This window comes from Monodelphis domestica, chromosome 3 (assembly GCF_027887165.1).
Source record: "Monodelphis domestica isolate mMonDom1 chromosome 3, mMonDom1.pri, whole genome shotgun sequence".
In the NCBI taxonomy this organism is placed as follows: Eukaryota; Metazoa; Chordata; class Mammalia; order Didelphimorphia; family Didelphidae; genus Monodelphis; species Monodelphis domestica.
The window spans coordinates 497,538,817-497,548,461 of record NC_077229.1 but is presented as its reverse complement, the minus strand read 5'-3'; positions in this window follow the sequence as shown (position 1 = coordinate 497,548,461).

Genomic DNA, 9,645 nt, shown 5'->3' with positions numbered 1-9,645 from the left:
ATCAGTCTTTTTTGAATGTTCACTCTTATGTCTCCTAAATATATCCTTTCAGCCTCTCCAAACAGTGAGAATTAGGTGGGGTGGGGAGAAGTAAACAAGCAAAATGGTCAAACAACATTATGGAGTAAGACCTATGTTTATATACCCTTACACTCCATTGAACCTTATTATGAATGTCAGGGAATGGGTCAGGTTTCAAGGACAGAAGCTAATCACAGCTGATGTAAACCGGGCTGTATGCACAAACATACTTTGTTGGTGTGGTTGAACCACAAGTTCAGAGCAGAACCATGGACAGAAGGATTATCCAAATCTCTCTCTTCTTCCTTTTCCTTCTCCTACTTCTTTTTCTCTTCTTCTTCCTCCTCCTCTCGGCAATTATATCATGATTTCTTTTTTTATAAAACTCATTGTTCACATTAAGCTTTGTGAGGTTAGTTAATGTAAATATAATAGCATTTTTTATATATGTGTAAATGTTTGTGTGTACACACACATATAGAGGCAATGTATATTGTGGGCTCCTTACAAATCATTCTTTGACTTGTTTCTCCACTCAGATTTCCCCCCAAGGGAATATCACATTTTGATTGGTGTCTAAGTCACCAACACAAAGGAAATGTTCTTCAGTTCCCATGTAAGTACTCAGACTCACAAGATAATACCTATAGAAGAAAAATTATTTTTCTTCATAGTGTAAATGGTGCTATTAGTTTTCACCTAATGCTATACTATAAATGTAATGTAACTCAGATCTATTTACAGTGAAATCAACTTTCTTTCCCATTCCCATGAATCTCAATTCCTAGAGATTTGTGCAATACTCCAGAATTATCCAATCTTTTCAAAGCTCAATTCAAATAAAAATTCCTACATGAGGCCTTTCCTGTTATCTGCATTGCACCCCTCCTCATTCTAGTACATTCCTCTCAAATTACCTTATATTTATTCTATATAAGTATATACTTGTATATGTTGTCTCAACAAACTATAATTGTTTTAAATACAAGTAATGATTTTTTTTTGTCTTTGTATCTCTTTTGGCTAACAGAGTGGCTGATACATAATTTTGTTGTTTTTATTCCAGAACTATTATTTCCTTGATTTAGGGAAACCTAATTGAGAAACCTTCCTTCTGTGGGGAAGATCAGCATCTGACCTGAAACGTAAATTCTTAAACAGTTACATGAGGGCACTGAGAGGTTACATGATTTGTCCTGGGTAACAGATGTAGATACTAGGTTCTTATAAATACTTGTTGATTGATTGATTGATTGATTGATTGGAGGTGAGGATCTCCTAAGGGGAAAATTCTCACTTGGTTTCACAAGAGAATGAATCCCTTTTCCCTGACTCCACAGGATTCACATAACTTATAATATTAGGAAAGAATAAGGTCCAGCTTTCCTTTCTCAACATTTTGGTCCTGGTTCTTGCTTGGTCCTCCAATTGTTCAAAGAATTCATTATTGTTTTAGAACTCCTCTTTGTATAATTATATACACTTATACTTCTTTTTTATAAAGTACTTTCTTCACATTAAACTTGTGAAGGTACATAATGCAAGTATACAATATTGGTATGTGTATATATGTATATATATATGCACACATATATATGCAGTGTATGTGGGTGGATTATATATACATACACAAGTGTACATATCCTTGTGCATATAAAAATATATAAACACACACACACACACACACATATATATATATATATAGGTCTGTGTATATAATCAAATGTGTCCTTGATTTCATCTTTTGGGTTTCAATGGTGTAACATCTTCCTATGTGACTTTATTTCATATTCTAATGCAAGTTCACCATGGAGTTCAACAAGCATGACAGAAGACTTCCACAATTTCTCTTGATATCACAAGGATATAAATGGAACACTTAAGTTGTTAATGTGTGTACATTTCCCTTTCTCCATAAGACCAGCTCATCTTCTTTTTCATTTATGTCAATATGTCTGTATATATATATAGAGAGGCAGTATCTAGCTATATATGTATTTAGGTATAATATATATAATTGAAATATATATCCCTAAAGTTATTTCAATATTTTAATTAATGGGTAATCAATCAGCATTTTTTATTGTTTTGCTTTTTATTTCTTCCTGAAATTCAATCAACTTTTCATTTAAATACTTAGATGCAATGTCATTCAATGCTCATATATTAATATTGATATTTCATTATTTATAGTGTTTCAGCATAATGTTCTTTTCGATTACAGCATTTAACCTCAATAAAATATTATTTATTCCTTGCATGTCTCTTTAATGTCTTTTTTCAATATTTCTTCCAATTACATGTAAAAATAATTTTTTAGCATTTGCTTTTTTAAATTTTGAGTTCTCAAATCTCTCCCTCCTTACCTCCCTCTCTCCCCTGCTCCTCATACGGAGGTGTTAAGTAATCTGATATGGAATAAATCAGTAATAAATCAGGAATAAATTAAGTACTTTCCACATGCCAGGTACTATACTAAGTAATGGGAATAAAAAACAAAGAGTAAAAAATTTCCTAGACTCAAAAATTTGCATTTTAATGGGGGAACTAACATAGATACGCATGCATGAAATGACATTTTTACAAGGCAGTTAAAAACATAGTACTTGTGGACAGAGTGTACTAACAGTGGGTGACGGCATCAGGAAAGGTTTCTTGGGAAAGATGAAGTTTGAGATGCTTGCTTCAAAGAACACAGCAAGAGAAGAAGTAATGAACAATAAGCCTGGAAATATAAGTTGTGGCTATTGCAAAAGAGCTAAACTGAAGGGCTTTATCTTTTATCTTTGAGTCAATAAAGAGGCACTGGAATTTATTGAATAGGAAAGTGGCACGGTCAGGTCTATACTTAAGGAAAATCACTTTGACAGTCACATGAAGGATAGATTGGAATAGGTAGAGACTCCGAGGCAAGAAGACCAATGAAGTGGCCACTGCAATAGACAAGGTGAGAGATGAGGACCTGAACGAGGGTGGCAGCTGTGTGAGTAGAGAGAAGGGGTCAAAGGAGTGACTTGGTGAATTGAGAGCCAGGCCTAGAGATGGGAGGTCCTGGGTTCAAGTTTGACCTCACACTTCCTAGCTGTGTGACCCCAATCAGGGCACTTAACCCCTATTGCCTAGCTCTTACTACTCTTCTGCCTTAGAACCAATACATAGTATTGATTCTAGGAGGGGAGGTAAGGGTTTAAAAAAAAAGATAAAAATAGATCATGCTTAAAGAGTATGCTATTCATATCTGATTTACCAATTTCTGATGTAAGTTATTTATTCTTCTATTCTTTGCTTAGAGCTTTTATTTCAGTGTTATTTCATGCTTAACAATTTCTAGTTATTCATATAGTTCTCATGAATTTTTTTTTCATTTGAATCTCTGTACTTATTATAGAGATATTCCCCTTCTTGGTTGGATATTTTATATCTCTGGGCCTAATTTAATTCTTTATTCCAGTCTATAACTTCTTTGGCTGGTTTATTTCTGAAGCCCTAGTTAGCTTTTTGACCCCAGGAACATCATTTAACATATCTGCCTCAGTATCCTTTTCTGTAAAAAGGGGCTAATATCTACCTCCCAGGGTTGTTGTGAGTCTCAAAGGAGATAACAAAGTGCTTTGAGAACTTACAACATTATATAAATTCTGACTATTAATAATGGCTGTCAGGATGGCCAAGGGATCTAAGGCACCACATTTAGCCAAGCTGCCTTTGTGCCCACCAGTCTTCTAGTTTTCATATAGATATATGGGTTTGAATCCCACTCCTGAGATAGGTTTCTATTTCAGGGCAGCAAGGTGGCACAGTGGATAGAGAACCAGATCTAGAATTAGGAAGACTCATCTTCCTGTGTTCACATCTGGTCTCAGGTACTTGCTAGCTATGTGACCCTAGACAAATCACTTAACCCTGTTTGCCTCAGTTTACTCATCTATAAAATAAACTGGAGAAAAAAATGGCAAACCACTCCAGTATCTTCACAAAAAAAAAAAAAACTGAGTCAGGTAGGACTGAATAATAATTATTATTTTTAGATGGGTTGAAGAAGAGCTTAGGTAAACTACTTTATATGATCACAGATCTTGAGCTGGAAGGGAATGTGTAAGTCACTTTTCAAAATGGGGACACTGAAATTTATAGAGTGTGACTTGCATAAGGTTATGCATGTTTGCATAACTTTGCGCATGAATTGCTGATGCCCAAGATGGCAGATTGAGGATATGATCTCAAGTGTAAAACTCTGAAACTAACACTCTTTTCACACTAGTAGACCTGAATTCTCTCTCTAGATGCATAGGACCATTGGGTCTAGTATGAGAATTTCAATACCTCTTACCCTGGGCTTCGGACGATGATGGCCATTTAATCCCAGAAGAGTCATCCTGGTCAAAGCATTTTCCTTAGCTATTTATAGAAACTACTTTCTCAACTCCACGTGTTCCGTATTTTATACTCTTATTATTATTTGATAGAAGATGTCCCGATTTTGTTCATTCTGTTCTGTCAAGTGAAGGGATGGGACCAGAAGGTATCTTCTAACTCACATTCTGGGATATTCTAGTGGACGTGATAGTTTTTGGAGGAGGGCAGGAGACGGGTATGGGCGATTTACTTATTTTATGGAAGATCATTTCTAGTTCTTCAAGTTGGTTCTAACTCAGATAATACAGGAGAAGTTCTGGATCCTTAGAGCAGAGTTCTTTCATCTTGAAAATTCATGGAATGATTTTGAAGCTCACACTCACACACGCGCGCACACACACACACACACACACACACACACACACACACGCACACACACAAAAACACATTCACACACACATTTTATTCCAATAGAGCTTTTAGGCAGTGAGTAAGTAAGACACTAAACATCACCATAAATTACTCTACTGAGAGTTATTTTGGGTAAATTTCAAGTCCGCAAATATCACATCCATTAGAAAGGAATATGCAGTGAGGATTGCATACAGACAGGATAGTAGTGTTTTGATTCCAACCCAAAAGCTTACTAAGACCCAATGATCCTCTTGGATTCCAGACAGAGCACTTAAAATGAAAATACAGGGCTTTCTTTATTTTTCCCTCTATTTATTACCGACTCAAATCTCCCCCAACCCAACACACATGACATCTAGTTAAAGGGAAGAGAGGTTCCTGGAGTCAGTCCAAGTTCAAGTCCCACCTCTGACATATACTGGTTGTGTGATCTTGGACGATTCATTTTTTAAAAACCCTTACTTTCTGTTCCAGTATCAGTTTTAAGATATTAGAACAGCAAGGGCTAGGCAATCAGTGTTAAGTGACTTGCCCAGGGTCACACAAGAAGGAAGTATCTGAAACTAGATTTGAACTCAGGTCCTCCTGACTTAGCTTGCCCCTCTGGATTATTCATTTAACCTCTTGGTGTCCCCAGGTACCTCCTTAAGACTGAATTTTGCTGGCAGAAAGACTTCCTCACCAGGACACCAATGAAATCATGGGTCTGATCAAAACCAAAATATAGGACAAAACAAAGGCTAAAGAAATTTGTAATAGAAAATCATTTGTGCGTAACTAGCTAGCTTAGGCACGTTTTACAAGAGGGCTGTCTCCAGAACACAGACTCCCCTAGCTTCTTACTGCTTAAAATGCAAACTCATCCTGCTTTCAGAATGAGACAATAGGACACAGACACATTGTTAAGGAAGCAAAGATGAAAGAACATCAAATGACACTCAATTTTTGAAAAAGGAAAAATTTTAAATATGTTTTTAGAAATTTATATTTTAAATGAAAATTATCTTCCATTGCAAAACAATCATAGGCAAAATGATGCATAGATATTTAGAGACAATGGGACTCTCCTTAAGGGCAAGGATCATGTTTTTGCTATTCTTTGTAGCCCCAGCTCTTAGCATGGTGCCTGGCATATAGTAAGCGCGCACTATATGCTGATTTACTGACTGACTGATTGACTGACTTTGTCTACTTCTTTTCCTGGCAAAACTTGGCCAAAGGTATAAAAAGAGCCCCAGGAACTTGGCAAATTCTCCCAGAAAATGAAAGTACTCCAGAGTTTTATGTTCCTCCCATGGCAGTTGTATTCCTGTGCAGGTGCTAACTCTTTTCTTAGGTGTGTGGGTATCTGTGAATAAGAACTGCTGGCTGGCAATGTCTGCAAGGACCTTAGGGACTGTCTAGCCTCATCCTCTCCTGTGCCAAATGAGAAAATAGGGCATAAAAATGAAAGCTAAAGTAAACCTTGTAAGGCTGCAGAGAGTCATCAGAAGACTCCAGGCCTTCTGCTTTCCAATTTAGTGAGTTTTCTGCTTCCCCATACTGCTATCCATCCTGATAAGCCATCTCCCTTTCTGTTTTTTAATGGAAGATTCTGGACTAAAGGGACTCTCTTGCTTTTGTATTTGCATTTCCAGTGCTCACCACAGTACTTGATGAATAGCAATTGCTTCAGACCCCCCTTTTTTTCTTTCGTGCTTTTCCTTTTTTCTTCCTTCATTTGTCCTCCCCTCTCTTTCTTTCCTTTATTCCTTCATCCTTCCCTTTCTCCTTTTCCTTCCTTCCTTCTTTCATCTTTCTTTCTCTCTCCTTTGTTCCTTCCTTCTTTCCTTCCTTCCTTTTCTTCTTTCCTCCATTATGTAGGGCACTACCATTGAAAATCATATTTTATTACCCTTCCTCCTCCTTTCTCATTCATCTTCCTAAGTTCCTGGGACTTTGGGGGGACCTAGGAAAGGAAGAGCCAATTATATTTCATCTCCAACAGCAATTCCTAAAGCAGTTCTTTGCTTACAGTAAATAATCACAATTTTTTTTTAGCTCTTCTTAGCCAAAAAGATCTCCGTTCATTCAAACAATATTTTATCACATTTATTTGAAAGGGAATGTATCAGAGATGGTCAGTTTAGATTAAAAAGGTTAAATGGCATCTCTTCAGGGAAAAAAATTAATAGATTGGACAAGCAGAAAGAGAGAGAAAGAGAGAGACTGAGATAGAGAGAGGCAGACAGAGAGAGAGACAGAGAGAGGGAAAGGGAGGAAGAGAGAGAGAGAGAGAGAGAGAGAGAGAGAGAGAGAGAGAGACAGAGAGACAGAGAGAGAGAGAGAGAGAGAGAGAGAGAGAGAGAGAGAGAGAGAGAGAGAGAGAGAGACAGAGAGAGAGAGAGAGAGAGAATCGGGTTTGTGTTAAGAATGTTGAAATAAGCCTAAGGCTTCTTCCACTCCATTAAATATAAACCCAACCTCAACTAACAGAATGTCCTAGTCCTTACTCAGATCTGTCACCACTAATAATACTGTTTTGCTTTTGTTGTTTTAACTAATCATGACTTCACAACATGGGTTATAACAATTCATTTGTTCACTTTTTCAACAAATACATTTATTCAGTCTTTACTACATGCAAGACACAAATATGCTAGGCACAATACTAGGCACCTGGGATATGACCAAAATGAAAAAGAAAATCTCTGTACTCAAGAAATTTCCATTGGCTCAAGTGTTGCCCTAGGTCCTGAACAAGTAGAATTATCCATTGTTGGCATAAAATTACATGGTAAATGCCTAGAAGTATTAATTATCTTCTGAACTGATGCCAAAATCTGAGTACCTTAGTTACCTCATGACAGAATTACAAAATTATAGCTAAAATCTCAGCACTAGAAGTCTGATGTGACTAGTGACTGACTTGTCCAAACTACCCATTGTGTGAGTCCCTTCTGCATTTTTGACAAATGAGGTAGCTGGTGGCACCGTGCCAGAGGGCTGGGCCAAGAGTTGGAAGGACCTGACTTCAAATCCAGCCTCAGACATTGACCCTCTGGGGGACCCGGGGCAAGTCACCTAACCTCTATCTGTCTCAGTTTCCTCAACTGTAAAATGGAGAGCCCTACCTACAGCACCTACCTCACAGGGTTGTTATGAAGATCTAATGAGCTGCTATTTGCAAGTGCTTAGCACAGTGCCTGGCACATAGTAGGTGCTTAACAAGTGAGTATTCTATTCCATTCTGTTCTAAATGGTCACCTGACCAATACTTACAAGTCTCTTAGGTGCTGAGCAATTTGGTGCTTCATGAAACTAATGAATGTCAGCCTCTGATATATGTATATGAAGCAACCTTAGGAGTCACTGGTTTCACTGGAATGCTTCTTGGTTAATACACTGTCTTTTTTCGATGCTCTATCAGAACTAGTTCAATCAGTAAACATTTAATGAGCACCTACTGTTTACCTGGTACTGTACTAAATACACTTGTCTACTGTACTATTTGCCACCAATCTGTACACCATAGAAAAAGAGATAAAAAACAGTCCCTGCACTCAAGGAGAGCATTCCAGTCAATGGGGACAAACAGAGACAATGCTCTGAACAGGAAGATGCAGTATTTTGTTGGAGAAACAATCAAAAGTCCACTACATGCTTGCTTATTTTGTTTTCCTCTAAGTCAAGGGCTCTTAACTTTTGTGTATGTGTACTAGTCCCTTCTGGCAATCTGGGGAAGTCTACTGACCCTTTCTCAGAATGTTTTTAAATGTCTAATATACATATATATATATATATATGTATATCATATATATATAAATGACTATAAAGGAAATTTATTGTATTGAAATGCAGTTATTTAAATATTTTAAAAGCAAAGTTCATGAACTCTAGTTTAAGACCCTTCTCTCCCCAAAGTGGACAACTGTTTTAATTCAAACCTATTGCATTGTTTTACTTCTTTGATGGCCTCCTGTGAAATCAGAGAGAGATGCGGGTTTTCCCTTTCCTTGTTCAGATTTCAGTCCCTCCATACCTCCTCATTCTGTAGGATTCTGTCTGTGTCAACCTAACTCATTTCAGCAAAATGTAGTAAACACTTTCTATATGACAGGCCCTGGAGTTAGAAAGACTGAAAAGAAAAAAGAAAAGGGTCTCTGCCTTCATGGAGTTTACACTCTACAAGGGAATACTGAGTATAAATGAAAAGTAAAAACAAGATCAATTGAAAAGGGGAGATTGCTAACATTTGAGAGATTTAAGAAAGTCTTCCTGGAGAAGATGACTCCTGAGCTAAGAGTTAAAGAAAAATGATGATTCTGAAGGCCAGAGATGATGAAGCAGTATATTAAAGCCATCTGGCAAAGATTTCCAGGATTTGGGAACACAAGTATCAGGGATACCTTGTTAGCATTAGCATTAGTAGAATGAATAGAGTAAGGCTTGGAGTCAGAAAGACCTGGAGTTCAAATCCAGCCTTTGACACTTACTAGCTATGTGACTTTGGGCAAGACATTTAATCTCTCTCAACTTCAGTTTCCTCATCTGTAAAATGGGAATAGTGATAGCACCTTCCTCATAAGGTCATTTAAAAAAGAATTAAAAAAATATTTTAGAATTCCCAGGTATTTCCGTCCCTCTCTTCCCTAAATTACAAACAAACAAAAAAAAAATCTGTATTGTAAAAGTATGGCTTGCTTGTTTCAATTGACCAGTTCTTTCTCTGAAGGTGGACAAACACAAGCTACTCTTCAAACAATATTTCTGTTGCTGGACATAATGTTCTCTTGATTGTGCTCATTTAATTCTTCATAATTTAATATGGGTTGTTCCAGATTTTGTTTTTTTAATTAACTGTTTCATTTTCTA